Source organism: Porites lutea, chromosome 1, assembly GCF_958299795.1.
Source record: "Porites lutea chromosome 1, jaPorLute2.1, whole genome shotgun sequence".
NCBI classification, from domain to species: domain Eukaryota; kingdom Metazoa; phylum Cnidaria; class Anthozoa; order Scleractinia; family Poritidae; genus Porites; species Porites lutea.
In genome coordinates, this window is record NC_133201.1 from 33,390,816 (window position 1) to 33,408,315 (window position 17,500).

At 37.2% G+C, this 17,500-nt stretch overlaps 1 long non-coding RNA gene and 1 pseudogene across 1 annotated transcript in view; one reads left to right on the forward strand and one right to left on the reverse strand.

Annotated features, from left to right (window-relative positions):
* The window catches only part of LOC140928268 (pseudouridylate synthase 7 homolog), a 113,936-nt pseudogene that overhangs the window by 34,534 nt on the left and 61,902 nt on the right, over nucleotides 1-17,500 (reverse strand).
* The window catches only part of LOC140937429 (uncharacterized), a 10,280-nt gene continuing 6,694 nt past the window's right edge, over nucleotides 13,915-17,500 (forward strand). The window contains exons 1-2 of the long non-coding RNA XR_012165466.1: nucleotides 13,915-14,049; nucleotides 16,786-16,855. This is a non-coding gene — a long non-coding RNA (uncharacterized lncRNA). The remainder of the gene's footprint in view (nucleotides 14,050-16,785; nucleotides 16,856-17,500) is intronic.

Consider the following 17,500-nt stretch of genomic DNA (forward strand, 5'->3'; position numbering starts at 1 on the left):
TCCGGAATCCTGGGCATTAATTGGAATCCGAAGATCAGCTCGAGGAATCCAGAATCTCGCCAATGATTGGAATCCGAAAGGCAATTTACACTGGCAAGGAATTTGGTATCCAGCAGCTAAAATTGGGTTTGTTCAACAAAAAATAACGAACAAACGTGCCGTCTTGTGGTTTGAGTTTCTCTTCAAACGTTTCGGGCCTGGCCCTTCACCCGCTTGAGAACTGAGTTGTCTGCTGTCCGAAGAACGTACGAAGATATCATGGAGGTTACTATCGCGGCGATAGGCGACCAGCAGTGGTTGAGAAAGACTAATGTCTTGAACAATCAGCACCCCTCTAACCAAATGTCCGATAGAATTCCCTTGGTTCTCACTTACCATCCATTAAATGAAAGAATAAGGACAATCCTACTTCTCAAATTTAACATCTTGACTGGTGGCCATTAAATCAGGGAAGTCTTTCCACAATCACCGCTGGTCGCCTATCGCCACGTTTTGTCGAGCACATTCGAAGCAAAGGGAAGAAAGTGCCTGGTTTCCCTGTCGGGGAACATTTTAACACGGCTGGTCACTCGATCCACGACATTCTAGTCCATGGAATTATGCTCTGCGGGGAAAACGCGCAACGGAGGCGCCTGGAGATGCGCCTTATTTTTCAGCTTGGCATCGGTCATCCGCGCGGCTTAAACTCCGACTTCCGTTTCCACTAGGCCGTGCGTGTAATAGAAAAAGTTTCTTTGAGTGTTTATTTTTTCTTTCTTGGCGTATACAAAACTTGCAACGTTTCCATCGTACTTGTAACTCCACTGACGAAGGGCTAGGCCCGAAACCGAGACTTGTGGAGAGGCAAACCAACCACCCCCAACGGCACTATTGTTCATGAGTTTTTGTTGAACATTTCCTTACTTACTTTCTAAAGTGCCACGCAGATTATCGGAATTTTTTTCCGTCATTTGTTGAAAATTGGGATCTACAGGGTGGAATCCAGAAGTCAAGACTCTTGCCGGAATTACCTATGTGGGGTGATTTGTTATAACTTCTGTTTTGCACCCTTATTGCCTAGTAGCGGGGCTCCCGCGCGCGCGAAGCGCGCGTGGGACAGAGCCCCATACTCATGGAATATGGTCAACCTCTTTTCGTTTGGTTGTCACGTGATTGACCGAGCCTACGTACGTACGTACGCGTCTACAGATTGTACGGGTGGGGTAGGGGAGACTATCAAAAGGAAGGGAGGGGTGTCTCAGGCGTGTCTTGGCAAGTCCACATCTTTAATATAGGATTTTAGGACATTCACAATATGGTCAATTGACAGCTGTCAAAACAGGATAGCCACTGACCAGTATCCCATGACCATATCGCGGGCTTATGTGTCAACTCATCGAGGTGACGTGATTTATTTGGAAGCTGTCCGCTGACCAGTTAATTGTTTTACTAGATCGCGAACAATGTTCAATCTCATACTTTTACTAGTTAAACTGATAATGCACACATATTGGACATAAATGTTTTGATCAACTGACAGCTGTCAAAACAGGGTACCCGCTGACCAGTATCACTTGACCGTATCGCAGGCTCAGGTGTCGATCCATCGAGGTCAAGTATTTTTTTGAAGTTATCCGCTGACAAGTTACTAGTTTTCAAGTGATCGCAGGCTCAAGTTCAAGTTTTTTCTAAATTCATAAGAAATATGTTGTGTTTATGTGCTACACAGTTAAAATTTTGATTGCAAACTGACCTCGGACGCGAAAATTCAGCCAGCTGTTACAGGCAGGGAAGACAGTTGCTTTTGACTTTTCTCACTATGGTCACGCGTTGGTCACGCTCTACGTCCAATTTTTATGCTCTGATTGGTCAAAATTTGACAGGTGAGTTCATGCGGAAAATTTATGCAGCATCTTGAATCTTGTTTACTTTGACAGCTGAAGCTGACAACTTGTGATGTTTTTAAGTGTCTTTTTCCACTGGATGTGCAAAATGAAATTCAGCTGCTATCAGGAGTCCTCTGTTATTCATGGCTAGTTTGTTTATTGGGTTTTTGGTTGAGGAATACGTCGCTTGTCAAAGTCGGAAATCCGATTTCAGATGGCATTGTTTTCGTTTTCACCTTGCTTGATGCATAAGAGGATTGCAAAGCCTGAAGCGATACTGGCTTTTCTTGATACCTTTCAGGAGCTGCATCTCGAATGGTAAGCCAGAGAAATTATTGTATTTGATGTTTGTTTTTTTGGATCTAATTTAATGAAGTTGAGCGGAGTTTATGCGGTCATTTAGTTTATGCACGTTTGTAAGATTTGAGACAATGATCTGACCGAGTATCAGGTTTGATATAAGCTTACAGAACTCTAAAAAGCCTTTAGACAGTTTCTCACCGCAAATAGAAAGAAAACGTTCCAAAGAATATTTACTTATAATTCTGGCCGGAAAAGAAAGCTTTGAGCGATTTTCTTGCCTCGAGTTTGTCTTTGAAAAAAGCAAACACCGGGAAGCCGGCTTAAAACATAAACTTAAGCTTGAAGCTTGAAGACTCAGGATTTTTAGGGATACTTTAACACTTGTCTTCCTGAATGAAAATTGTTGTTTCTGTATATGTTTCACTGAATTATATTTCTTTTATTGATTGTTAGTAGTCCCTCTTGTAATTTTAATCGCTGTGCCGATTGTTTTCAGTCGTTCAGTGAACATCGCTTGCAAGAGTACTCAAATCAAAATGCCGCGCGTTAATAAACCATTAAATAAAAAATAAACAGAATAAATTCTTTATAATGTTGGAGCGTAACTCTGTTAATGTTCATTCAAACACTCGCCACAGCTTGCACTACAAAAGTGAGAACCGGATGGCCGTATAGGTGATTTTGGAAATTTTTTTAACAGTTTATGAATATTGAATGAGTGCAATTTGTATTGTGAAATACTGCTTTCTGTCCGAGGTTTGCCGATATGATAAAAACAGTGCCTCATACTACTGTTTCACCTCAGATGTGATGTATAAATGATATAAAAGGTTGGTTTACACGCACCCAGATTTGTTGACAAGATTTTGCAAAGTAAACTTGTCGAACGCAAAAAAGTTGGCCTGATTTTCTTTTCCACTAATTAATCTACGGTGATCAAGAGCCATTATGGCTCTTAAATGTGATCGAAGATGATTACCAGTTTTTGGGTGTACATATGAGGCTATCAACTCGATGTAAGATTTGGTTCACTCTTGGGCTGTTTGCAATTTATTTTTCTCTAAAATCAGGTAGCCTTTCCCTCAAAAGTCACATAAATGCGCTCTAAAGTTAACTGAATTGTGGAGTTCGAATACAAGTTTATTGTTTAATTTAAATTATAAATTTATTAATGGGAGCCTCGCTTTTAGCCCTGGCTAAATCTATATATTAAATAATAGCGACTGGAGCAAAAAGTAGATCGGTTATGTAGCGAAAGCGTTCCGATGAAATTTTTTTTTCGACGGAGCTAAGTCATTCCATTCCTTCCTCGTGGGTTTAATTGCTCTTTGACCGGTGGGTGACTGGCATGCGTATAGAAAGCACTCTAATAGATTCCACTTGCCCGAGTGTGGCGATAGACTGTAGTAAGTGCATCCAGTAAGAGAGAATGTTCTCACATTTTGACGCCATTTATTACTGAGTTAAGGGCTACGCGGTAGACGATAAAAAGGGAGGGAGAAATCGGACGCTTGAGAAAGTGACAACAGGCTTTAATTTCTTTTCCTTTCACAGAGGCTGCATCGATAGACGCACGGCAGAGTTAAATTTTTTAAAGTATCATTTGCTGAACAATACATCAGCTTCCCGACGCCTTGAATTCTAGTGCAATAAACAATTAAAATCCTATATGGTACTTAAAGCTATCATTGTGTTATGAAAATGACTGATTATACTTAAATTTAGACACGAGGATAACAATTGGTCTTGAAATAATTCCAGCAAGGGAAGTATGTCAAATGGCTTGTCAAAACTGAAGAAGAGGCGACACATCTTATGCTTCTTTCAGTTTACTTACCGCCGTGAGCGAGGCAAGTGAAGACTAGCAGTTGAAGAATGATGAACGCAACTTTTATTTCCATTGTAATCTAGGGAATATAAATATCACAACTTCTTACTAGGTTATAACAAAAGCTTTGGAAATCATAACATGCACTAACTTATTAAAAACTAGGTAATAGAGCGTCATAGGTTGTCACACGGAGAGCTTTTCTATTAGCTTCTATTCCTTTTCTAAGTAAAAAAGAATCAACCAGGTCAACGAAGATTAGTAAGTAACAAATAAGACTATAAAGCTTCGACTTTATTGAGCCCAGTTTTAAAGTTTAAACAAGGCGATAAAAACTTAAGCATATCTAGATGAAATTTAAAACAAGAGAATCTTCTGAACAACAATAAAACAACGCAGCTGAATAGATTTTACCAAGACTTATCTAAACCTAAAAAGATTTTATCTATTTTTTTTAATTGCCCATAGACGAAGGATCTGATATAAACGTAAACAAGAACTGCTGACTTTCTTAGAGAGTTGAAGCTTTAGATCAGTCCTTAATTTCGATAAATCAGGTTGTACTTACCGGCGATTTTCTCTCTTTGATTTCCTAAAAGTAGTGTTTGCCTTTGAGATCTGAAGGCAAAGGCTGAGGTATATATACCTGATAGTGCATTCCTGAGTGCTAGCTTAGTTGTCAGCAAGGGTTCAGGAAAACAGGTCTTTGCATGTTAAAACAACACGAACGTGATGGAAGCGTTGGCTGCTAATGAGAATCATTCTTTTCCGAAAATTAATATGTTCGTCTAGAAAAGCTGTTGTTCTTCACCTGTTCATTTCTACAACTTCATCTAAGAATCCGCGCTTCTCAGTTATTGATGTCTTCCAGTAGAAAGATGTACAGTGTAATTGAAGACACGACAAAATAAGCTTCTTTTTTGGCCTAGAAGAGTTATGTAGCAAACAAAAGCAAGCAACAAGTTAAATGCCTTGGGCTAAAAATTTTCATAGTGGTCTAAATTGGACGTTTGCGTGAGATCGTCTTTTGGTTCAATATAAACAATGGTAAACAAAATAATAGAAGTAAAAAAATTAAAATAAAATAAAATAAAAGGAATCAGCATTCGAAAGTTCGAGAAAAAGTTTATCTAGAGATTCGGAAGGGCACTTATCTTAAAAAGAAAGAAAAGTGGGCCGAGTGAGAATTCCTGAAGTTCATCACAAACAGTTTCAGAAAGGATAATTATATTCTACATTGTCTTCTTCAACGTATTGGGTTCTACTGGAAATATGGCTTTTAAACCCATCTCAGGAAGTAATTACACGTATTATGTATGAGCTCCCTAGCAAATGAGAGACTTAACATCCCGATTATGAGGGATACAATATATACCTTTCCATAAGCCTAGCTCTAATATTATTCTGTGAGTGTTCTTTTGCAAATGTAGTCACTGATTACAATGTATTTTTAAAATGTTTCTTAGGTTTCGACGCTCTGAATCTAAAAATGCGCATAAAAGCTTTTATCTTTTAGCCATATATTGGGACCTCCCGCTCAGCTCACGTACTCATTGCATGGTTTTCCAATATTTCAGTTATGGGCTGATTTTCTCGAGATGTCTCTCATGACCTAAGCTGTCAGAGGCATAGTCTAAAATGAGGCAGGACATGAGGAAGGTTTATCTCAGATAAGAAAAACTATTTGTCTTAAGAAAAATCACAATTAAAACATGGAAAGCACAGATGCCAAGCAAATATACCTGTACATCAACCGGGGCAAATGTCTAACATTATTGTTGGTTTGCATTTTCAGTTAATCATAATCACACGAAGCGATAATTATAATTAACATTGGGACCTCCTACTTGTTGGTGTATCAATATTTGGTTTGAACAAATTCTGACGCGGCAGAATTTCGAGCAGAATAAGCGATTTTTGAGGCGAGCATTCTGCCGGACGAATAAGGCATTTTCGAGCAGAATTTTAGCAGAATATAAGGAAAAATCAGCGGCACTAATTATATGCATAACAGTTGTAAGAAAAACTTAAAACTAAATAGAAAACAAATGGAAAATGACTTGTGATTAATTTGATTATTTAATAGCTACAACGCACTCACATTAAAAGTAAGATGAATTACAATTTCGCTACGTATAATGAATATCTAATTAGGTTTTAGGGGTTAGGCCCAGGCTCCCTTCTATATTTGCGAAAATAAATACGAACACCAAGCAGAATTCGAGCCGAATAAGGATGTTCAAGCAGAATTTTGAACAGAATAAGCAATTTTTACGAGCACTGCCGGCAGACAGAATAAGCAATTTTACGAGCAGAATTTATCCAAGCCTTAGTTCAGTCATGGGCTGCTTTTTCTCGAAACTTCGCACATGACCTTTCCTACCAAAGTCATTGTCGAAAATGAGGCAAGACAACGCCTTTAGCTTTAAGAACGTTTATTATATTTCAGATTGGATAACCTATCTGTCCTTAAAAATGACGATTACAACATAGAAGGTATACCGATGCCAAACAAATATACCTGTGCGTCAACGAATATCAAACATTTTTCTATGAGTTATCATTTTCACAGGTTAATCATCATTTGAAGCGTTTCTTTGGTTTTGACGAATTAACACTAAATATGCGCCAAAAAGCTTTTTGCGAAAGAATAATGTTATAATTATCATTGGGACCTCTTGCTTGACTGACAGGTACTAACTGGTGTTTTAAAATCGAAAAATCTCGCAAGACCTAAGTTCTGGGCAAAGTCATTGTGCAAAATGAGGAAAGACAACGCCTTTGTCTCGAGTTACATTTATTTAAGATTAGACAAATTATTTGTCTTAAGAAAAATTAAAATGAAAACATGGAAGGTACCGAAAACACACAGTTATACCTGTAAATCCGCAAATATCTTGATTCAATCATTATTTGGGAAGCGTTTCTTTGATTTGATATACCAAGTCTTAAAATAAACATAAGAGGCTTCTGGCGGGAGAATGATTCTATGATTATCATTTCAGTGGACCTCTTTTAATTTCACCTCCTGCACTTCCAATATTCAACCCTAGGAAGCTTTTTCTCGAAACCTTTCCTGCTGAATAAATTGCTCAAATTTGCGGATTAATTATTTACTATCTTATTTAAAATGAGGGTAAAATTCCATAACCAAGAAGAAGCAAACTAGATTCCCGGGGGGCAGACTAGGTTATAGAGGTCGGATTTCGAAAAAACGTATATTTGGTACAAGGCAGTGGAGGATTTGTATCCCCGTCTGTGTGTAACAAGAAATTCAGCTGTTAGGGTAACCAAATACAATCCACCTTCCCGTAAGCGACCACCTAAAATGAGAAGATTCAGTGGTCGCCACTTCCTGGTGGTGGTTATACCGTGTGGCACGAGAATTTTCCGGGAGTTTATTTTTGCGGATTGGCGATTGCTTGTGTTTTGGGGGACTAATTTTTGCAATTAGGACAAATTGGTTTTTCTTGCTGGGAATTATTTTTTTCGATTTTCAAAAAGTACCAAGTACCCAGCACTGATAACATTTTCGTTTTTATTGAGTACGTGCAATAGAAATATTCAAACAATAATACGGTGTGCGTAACCTATATGGAATGAGCAATTCATTGTATACCGTCTTGTTTCTGATCGAAAGAGACAAGTTGTAATTTAAGAGTGATTTTCTGTAAAATTCGAACTTCGGCCTGACACGTTACCTCATCGATTTGGCGGATTTTTGGCATGTAGTCTTAGAATAGTGTCCTAAATACTGAATGTATATTCTTCGGTTCGAATTCTTTTTCCTTAGATACAAGAATCTTTTGCTTAGATACAAGATTGACCGTTTTGACGAGGCCTCGAGGGGCCGCCATATTGGTAAAATAAAAGAGCTTTCAGGGAAATATTTATGGCCTTACCACTGAAATAACCCAATCGTGACTCGCACAGCTACAAAGGACTATCCTTCTTCTTTGCAATTACTTACTTTTATCTGAAAATGGTTAAGTCTGAGCTACGAACGGCTAAAGCTTCTCATAGCATATTTTCGGTTCTTAAAAGGAACACAAATTTGGTAGAAATTGGAAGGGCAATATCATGCTTGCCGCATCGATTTAAATGAGCCATTTTACGTAAACATAGTTTATTTATAGATAAGGAAGATCGTTGAATAAAATTCTTTGGCAAATGTAACAGAGCAGAAAGATAATGGCATGAATGTGCATTTGTTCAGCTACTTAGCCCCTAACAAATATTCGCTGAATCCTTCTTGAGAAAATCCTTCAAAATTGATTGTGGCACATATTTATCTATTTATCGCTTAAAAAATTCCCACTTGTCTTGTAAAAAGATGATCTTTTATTTCTGATCTTGCGACGAGCTTGTAATATGCGCTAAATAAAAATTGTCATTAAATTTTGTTGCACACCGACCAGTTCGAGCTGGCTCTTCGATTTACCTGACAAATGGAGCCGCTCGTATGTACAGTTTCTGCCTGTATATTTTGCTGTATACAGCTTCAAATAAATCACACTTTCTTATGCAACGATAACGCAAACTTTGTCAAATTTTAGCAATAGGTTAGAAAAACAAACTGTGTTTTGCGGCTTTACGCAAATTACACCCATACCTTAAAACTTTTTAATATAACTATGCTTCCAGTTTGCTTCTATGTACATTTGGCAGACCTTTACAGCGTAAGATATAAAGCCAGTACATAAAATGAAGTAAAAATGACTCATCAAGTCAAATTAGGTGATTGAATAAAAGTCCGAAAAATATGACATATAATGGTTCGGTGGGAGCTGAGACTAAGCTATTTTTAATAGCAGAAACTCATAAGGGGTTGAAACGGGTAACTCTCGTTTGTTTGCTTTGTCCGATGCTCGTGATTATTCATTTTCGAAAGTACCATATTTGGAACGATTGTGAAGTGATTCGTGTAAGTAATGTGAGAAGCATTTAAGCTTAAATTCAGCTTGGATGTTGTGGTCACGATCGTGTTTTGAGCTAATTTCAGACGAATGAACAAACTCAAAACAATAGACAGAGAAGCCGTTTCTTGAAAATTTTTATTCAAAATCCAGAAAGTTAATCTTTTAAAGCAATTCGAAAAACACTATCTGGATCATGGATCCGTTCACGCAAGTGAAATCGGCTGAGCACATGGCAAAATTCAACACAAAATCCATCTCAAATCGGGGCACATTTTGTAATTTTTCTTTAGCGTCGAAGAGAAAAATTTATAAAACTTCTATGAAACATTTAAAAATACATAAATTCCCTTTCTAAAACGAAATTGTCTTGGCCATAGAGTGCAAAATGTACCTGAAAATTCAGCAAAAACTTCACTGTCTTAGTTGCATTTCAAAACAGACCATGCGCTCCGTCGTGAAGAAAACGAGGTTGAATTCCTCGACGGACGATTTCTTGATGAAAAGCTTCCCTTCCTCCACAAAAAGAAAGCTGAGCATTCTTTTGAACTTTCTCTTTCCATTTTTTGTCTTTTAACGTTGTATTTTTAACCCTGAAATGCAGAACTCTTGTCTTAAAACATCTGCATGGTGATCGCGCGGCAGCCATTTGTTGAAAATGGATATCTGTCACTAAGGTTTCCAAATGAGGTAAAAGTGAATATTCACGAGCATTGAACGCGAGTTACAAGTTTCAACCCCTTATGAGTTTCTGTTAATAGTTAAAGAACTGCACGGTGGAACCGGGAAGTGAAATGAACGACATTTATCAAGTTCAAAGTCTTCCAGACGCTGTCAAACGTTTTTCCTGTTCTTAGGTTGAGCAGAAGGGTTGTTTATTCTTTTCTCTCCCATTCTTGTGAGTATTCTGAATTTTGCTCAGTATTTTCTCGTAACTTCTAATCCTGTAGCAAACTGGAATTTTGAGGAATGCCATGACTTTGCTTGTAGACTGACCACACCAAAGGTACTTCATCATAGACATATAAAAGTCTGAATTCAGAGGCTCAAAAAGTAACTGATCGGTTTCTGGAAAATGAAATGCAGTCTCTTTGGGGCGAGCAAGCTATAATAATATAGTTATTAAAATGGAATCACTGTTTTAACATGACGGTATCCCAAAAGTCGAGCCAGCCCGGCGCGAGCGAACACAATTTTGGTGCCAATATGTTTGGCGGGAAGAGGCTGATTTTAGAGTTTAGTCAAATCTTCTTAACTCCATGACCATGCAACTTTCCAAAAATAGATACTGTCGCGTATTACTTAGATGGATTCTATTTTGTATAGTCTTACTTTAAGTCTTTTGAGCATCTTATATAAGCTGTAGTCGTTGTTTAAGCACGTGCGATTTTGTAATTAAGGATGTTAGCTTCGAGTTGAGTGTCACCGTTGTTGGAGTTCTTACTGAGTGTCATCCCTCAAGAGCCTACAGATAACAAAATATTTCCGTTCTAATCATATAGTTCTGTTTTTTAAATACTTAACTCAAACAGGAACTCAGCGTCCAATAACTAACGCCACGTTTCCTACAATAAAGACCTGCCCTTCTCAAGCCAAGAAAACCCAAGAAATTTCACCAAAGGGCATAAGCCATAAAAAAGTACAAAATTAACTCTGTCATAAAAACACAAACACCTCGAGACCTTAAGCTCTCACTACTTCTTTACAGTAAGTTTTTAAAGTTAAATGACTTCAGAATGCGTAAACATAAAACATAAACATAGGGAAGCGATGCGACGGGTGGAATAGATATTGACGTTGCACAAGAAAAATATCAAATGCCCCTGGCAACTTCTACGAGAGCTTTTTCCTGGTCAGGTTTGAACAATAAGTTGGGTATTCTGAAGACAAATATTTGTGAGTAAATCCCAGTTACAACAAAGCACCTGGTTGGTTACGTTCCATGTGAAAAACTACTAAAAATAGCTTAGTCTCAGCTCCCACCGAATCATTCCATGTCATATTTTTCGGACTTTTATTCAATCACCTAATTTGACTTGATGAGTCATTTTACTTCATTTTATGTACTGACTTTATATCTTACGCTGTAAAGGTCTGCCAAATGTACATAGAAGCAAACTGAAAGCATAGTTGTATTAAAAAGTTTTAAGATATGGGTGTAATTTGCGTAAAGCCGCAAAACACAGTTTGTTTTTCTAACCTATTGCTAAAATTTGACAAAATTTGCGTTATCGTCGCATAAGAAAGTGTGATTTATTTGAAGCTGTATACAGCAAAATATACAGGCAGAAACTGTACATACGAGCGGCTCCATTTGTCAGGAAAATCAAAGAGCCAGCTCGAACTGGTCGGTGTGCAACAAAATTTAATGACAATTTTTATTTAGCGCATATTACAAGCTCGTCGCAAGATCAGAAATAAAAGATCATCTTTTTACAAGACAAGTGGGAATTTTTTAAGCGATAAATAGATAAATATGTGCCACAATCAATTTTGAAGGATTTTCTCAAGAAGGATTCAGCGAATATTTGTTAGGGGCTAAGTAGCTGAACAAATGCACATTCATGCCATTATCTTTCTGCTCTGTTACATTTGCCAAAGAATTTTATTCAACGATCTTCCTTATCTATAAATAAACTATGTTTACGTAAAATGGCTTATTTTAAATCGATGTGGCAAGCATGATATTGCCCTTCCAATTTCTACCAAATTTGTGTTCCTTTTAAGAACCGAAAATATGCTGTGAGAAGCTTTAGCCGTTCGTAGCTCAGACTTAACCATTTTCAGATAAAAGTAAGTAATTGCAAAGAAGAAGGATAGTCCTTTGTAGCTGTGCGAGTCACGATTGGGTTATTTCAGTGGTAAGGCCATAAATATTTCCCTGAAAGCTCTTTTATTATACCAATATGGCGGCCCCTCGAGGCCTCGTCAAAACGGTCAATCTTGTATCTAAGCAAAAGATTCTTGTATCTAAGGAAAGAGAATTCGAACCAAAGAATATACATTCAGTATTTAGGACACTATTCTAAGACTACATGCCAAAAATCCGCCAAATCGATGAGGTAACGTGTCAGGCCGAAGTTCGAATTTTACAGAAAATCACTCTTAAATTACAACTTGTCTCTTTCGATCAGAAACAAGACGGTATACAATGAATTGCTCATTCCATATAGGTTACGCACACCGTATTATTGTTTGAATATTTCTATTGCACGTACTCAATAAAAACGAAAATGTTATCAGTGCTGGGTACTGGGTACTTTTTGAAAATCGAAAAAAATAATTCCCAGCAAGAAAAACCAATTTGTCCTAATTGCAAAAATTAGTCCCCCAAAACACAAGCAATCGCCAATCCGCAAAAATAAACTCCCGGAAAAATTACGTGCCACACGGTATAACCACCACCAGGAAGTGGCGACCACTGAATCTTCTCATTTTAGGTGGTCGCTTACGGGAAGGTGGATTGTATTTGGTTACCCTAACAGCTGAATTTCTTGTTACATACAGACGGGGATACAAATCCTCCACTGCCTTGTACCAAATATACGTTTTTTCGAAATCCGACCTCTATAGCCTAGTCTGCCCCCCGGGAATCTAGTTTGCTTCTTCTTGGTTATGGAATTTTACCCTCATTTTAAATAAGATAGTAAATAATTAATCCGCAAATTTCAGCTATTTATTCAGCGGGAGAGGTTTCGAGAAAAAGCTTCCTAGGGTTGAATATTGGAAGTGCAGGAGGTGAAATTAAAAGAGGTCCACTGAAATGTTAATCATAGAATCATTCTCCCGCCAGAAGCCTCTTACGTTTATTTTTAGACTTGGTATATCAAATCAAAGAAACGCTTCCCAAATAATGATTGAATCAAGATATTTGCGGATTTACAGGTATAACTGTCTGTTTTCGGTACCTTCCATGTTTTCATTTTAATTTTTCTTAGGACAAATAATTTGTCTAATCTGAAGTAAATGTAACTCAAGACAAAGGCGTTGTCTTGCCTCATTTTGCACAATGACTTTGCCCAGAACTTAGGTCTTGCGAGATTTTTCGATTTTAAAACACCAATTAGTACCTGTCAGTCAAGCAAGAGGTCCCAATGATAATTATAACATTATTCTTTCGCAAAAAGCTTTTTGGCGCATATTTAGTGTTAATGCGTCAAAACCAAAGAAACGCTTCAAATGATGATTAACCTGTGAAAATGATAACTCATAGAAAAATGTTTGATATTCGTTGACGCACAGGTATATTTGTTTGGCATCGATATACCTTCTATGTTGTAATCGTCATTTTTAAGGAAAGATAGGTTATCCAATCTGAAATATAATAAACGTTCTTAAAGCTAAAGGCGTTGTCTTGCCTCATTTTCGACAATGACTTTGGTAGGAAAGGTTATGTGCGAAGTTTATTTTCCATTTGTTTTCTATTCAGTTTTAAATTTTTCTTACAACTGTTATGCATATAATTAGTGCCGCTGATTTTTCCTTATATTCTGCTTAAATTCTGCTCGAAAATGCCTTATTCGTCCGACAGAATGCTCGCCTCAAAAATCACTTATTCTGCTCGAAATTCTGCCGCGTCACCAACAAGTAGGAGGTCCCAATGTTAATTATAATTATCCCTTCGTGTGATTATGATTAATTGAAAATGCAAACCAACAATAATGTTAGACATTTGCCCCGGTTGATGTACAGGTATATTTGCTTGGCATCTGTGCTTTCCATGTTTTAATTGTGATTTTTCTTAAGACAAATAGTTTTTCTTATCTGAGATAAACCTTCCTCATGTCCTGCCTCATTTTAGACTATGCCTCTGACAGCTTAGGTCATGAGAGACGTCTCGAGAAAATCAGCCCATAACTAAAATATTGGAAAACCATCCAATGAGTACGTGAGCTGAGCGGGAGGTCCCAATATATGGCTAAAAGATAAAAGCTTTTATGCGCATTTTTAGATTCAGAGCGTCGAAACCTAAGAAACATTTTAAAAATACATTGTAATCAGTGACTACATTTGCAAACCAACACTCACAGAATAATATTAGAGCTAGGCTTAAGGTATATATTGTATCCCTCATTATCCAAAGAGTCAAACTGGACTATCACTTTGTTAGTTGAACCGTTCAAGGAAGAAGGAAAAGGTAATTCCCCAATTCATTTATTCATTTATCCTAAATTAGCTAAATTTCCTTTAACCCTTGTGGTTAAGAAATACCTTTTGAACAATTTACAAATGTATTTATTTAGCAAGGCTAAGGCTGTAGCAATTCATACAGAACGTAAATTCCTCGTTCCATAAGCCATAAAGCGAAATAAGCACGCTTCAAATGCAATATTCCTTGTTCTATAAGCCATAAAGCGAAGTAAGTACGCTCCGATAGTAAGACTATTCCTCGTTTCAATAAGCTACAGAGCAAAACAAGCACGCTCCAATTCACAGACATATTTCTCGTTCTTTAAGCCATAAAGCAAAACAATTTCCCTTCAAATGTAATACAGTACTCCTTGATCTATGTTCTATAAGCCATAAGGCGAAACTTGCACGCTCAAACAGCATTACATTGCTCGTTCTATAAACCATAACGCAAACCAAAAGCACGCTTCAAATGTAATATTCCTCCTTTTTTTAAGCCATAAACCACAACAAAAGAAAAGTATAATTCCAGGTTCTAAATGGGGTACGGGGGATAATGCTTCATCGGAAAAAGAAATTGAAAAACAAAAAAAATCTTATTTAAAAGGAGCACACGTTTTTAGTTATTTTATGGAGTTACAAAAATCACAAGTTTGTTTCTTCTTGAATTTGTTCTACTCTCTTCCAGCTTGAGTGTCTTTCCTTTCATCCGTACTCTTTATTTTTAGCGACACGATTATCAGAATTTCAACTACACCTTTACTTGGAAAAAAAAGGAACGATTTATTTTTTCAGTTGGAAAGTTAACTCGGATTTCATAGGTCCGTTCTTGTCAAACAGCTAACATAGTGTTCTTTAATATAGGAAAAAATTTGGAAATTAGTTCACCTTCAAATACGTCGCTTATTTATTTCAGAGCGCTGTCCAGTCAATTAAAGTTATTTCAGTCACTGAGATCATCATTTTCTTACAGATAGTTTATCCAATCTGAAATATAATAAACGTTCTTTAAGCTAAAGGCGTTGTCTTGCCTCATTTTGGACAATGACTTTGGTAAGAGAGGTCATGTGCGAAGTTTTGAGAAAAACAGCCCATGGCTGAAATATTGGACAAGGAGGTCCCAATGTTAGTTAGGATTATCCCTTCGTAAAATTCTTTCATGCACAATGCGCCGAAACCAAGGAAAATTTCACAGTTAATGATTATGATTAATTGAAAATGCAAACCGACAATAATCATGTTAGATATTCGCCCCGGCTGATGTACAAGTATATTTGCCCATAACTGAAATATTGGAAAACCAATGAGTACGTGAGCTGTGCTTTTATGCGCATTTTCAGATTCAGAGCGCCGAAACCTAAGAAAAAATTCAAGAATACATTGTAATCAGTGACTACATTTGCGAACCAACACTCACAGAATAATATTAGAGCTAGGCTTATGGAAAGGTATATATTGTATCCCTCATAATCGGGATGCTAAGTCTCTCATTTGCTAGGGAGCTCATACATAATACGTGTAATTACTTCCTGAGATGGGTTTAAAAGCCATATTTCCAGTAGAACCCAATACGTTGAAGAAGACAATGTAGAATATAATTATCCTTTCTGAAACTGTTTGTGATGAACTTCAGGAATTCTCACTCGGCCCACTTTTCTTTCTTTTTAAGATAAGTGCCCTTCCGCGTCTCTAGATAAACTTTCTCTCGAACCTTCGAATGCTGATTCCTTTTATTTTATTTTATTTTAATTTTCTTTACTTCTATTATTTTGTTTACCATTGTTTATATTGAACCAAAAGACGATCTCACGCAAACGTCCAATTTAGACCACCATGAAAATTTTAGCCCAAGGCATTCAACTTGTTGCTTGCATTTGTTTGCTACATAACTCTACTAGGCCAAAAAAGAAGCTTATTTTGTCGTGTCTTCAATTACACTGTACATCTTTCTACTGGAAGACATCAATAACTGAGAAGCGCGGATTCTTAGATGAAGTTGTAGAAATGAACAGGTGAAGAACAACAGCTTTTCTAGACGAACATATTAATTTTCGGGAAAGAATGATTCTCATTAGCAGCCAACGCTTCCATCACGTTCGTGTTGTTTTAACATGCAAAGACCTGTTTTCCTGAGCCCTTGCTGGCAACTAAGCTAGCACTCAGGAATGCACTATCAGGCATATATACCTCAGCCTTTGCCTTCAGATCTCAAAGGCAAACACTACTTTTAGGAAATAAAAGCGAGAAAATCGCCGGTAAGTTCAACCTGATTTATCGAAATTAAGGACTGATCTAAAGCTTCAACTCTCTAAGAAAGTCAGCAGTTCTTGTTAACGTCTATATCAGATCCTTCGTCTATGGGCAATTAAAAAAATAGATAAAATCTTTTTAGGTTTAGATAAGTCTTGGGAAAACCTATTCAGCTGCGTTGTTTTATTGTTGTTCAGAAGATTCTCTTGTTTTAAATTTCATTTAGATATGCTTAAGTTTTTATCGCCTTATTTAAACTTTAAAAATGGGCTTAATAAAGTCGAAGCTTTATAGTCTTATTTGTTACTTACTAATCTTCGTTGACCTGGTTGATTCTTTTTCACTTAGAAAAGGAATAGAAGCTAATAGAAAAGCCCTCCGTGTGAGAACCTATGACGCTCTATTACCTAGTTTTTAATAAGTTAGTGCATATTATGATTTCCAAAGCTTTTGTTATAACCTAGTAAGAAGTTGTGATATTTATATTCCCTAGATTACAATGGAAATAAAAGTTGCGTTCATCATTCTTCAACTGCTAGTCTTCACTTGCCTCGCTCACGGCGGTAAGTAAACTGAAAGAAGCATAAGATGTGTCGCGTCTTCTTCAGTTTTGACAAGCCATTTGACAGACTTCCCTTGCTGGAATTATTTCAAGACCAATTGTTATCCTCGTGTCTAAATTTAAGTATAATCAGTCATTTTCATAACACAATGATAGCTTTAAGTACCATATAGGATTTTAATTGTTTATTGCACTAGAATTCAAGGCGTCGGGAAGCTGATGTATTGTTCAGCAGAAGATACTTTAAAAAATTTAACTCTGCCGTGCGTCTATCGATGCAGCCTCTGTGAAAGGAAAAGAAATTAAAGCCTGTTGTCACTTTCTCAAGCGTCCGATTTCTCCCTCCCTTTTTAACGTCTACCGCGTAGCCCTTAACTCAGTAATAAATGGCGTCAAAATGTGAGAACATTCTCTCTTACTGGATGCACTTACTACAGCCTATCGCCACACTCGGGCAAGTGGAATCTATTAGAGTGCTTTCTATACGCATGCCAGTCACCCACCGGTCAAAGAGCAATTAAACCCACGAGGAAGGAATGGAATGACTTAGCTCCGTCGAAAAAAAAATTTCATCGGAACGCTTTCGCTACATAACCGATCTACTTTTTGCTCCAGTCGCTATTATTTACTAGGCAATTAGGGTGCA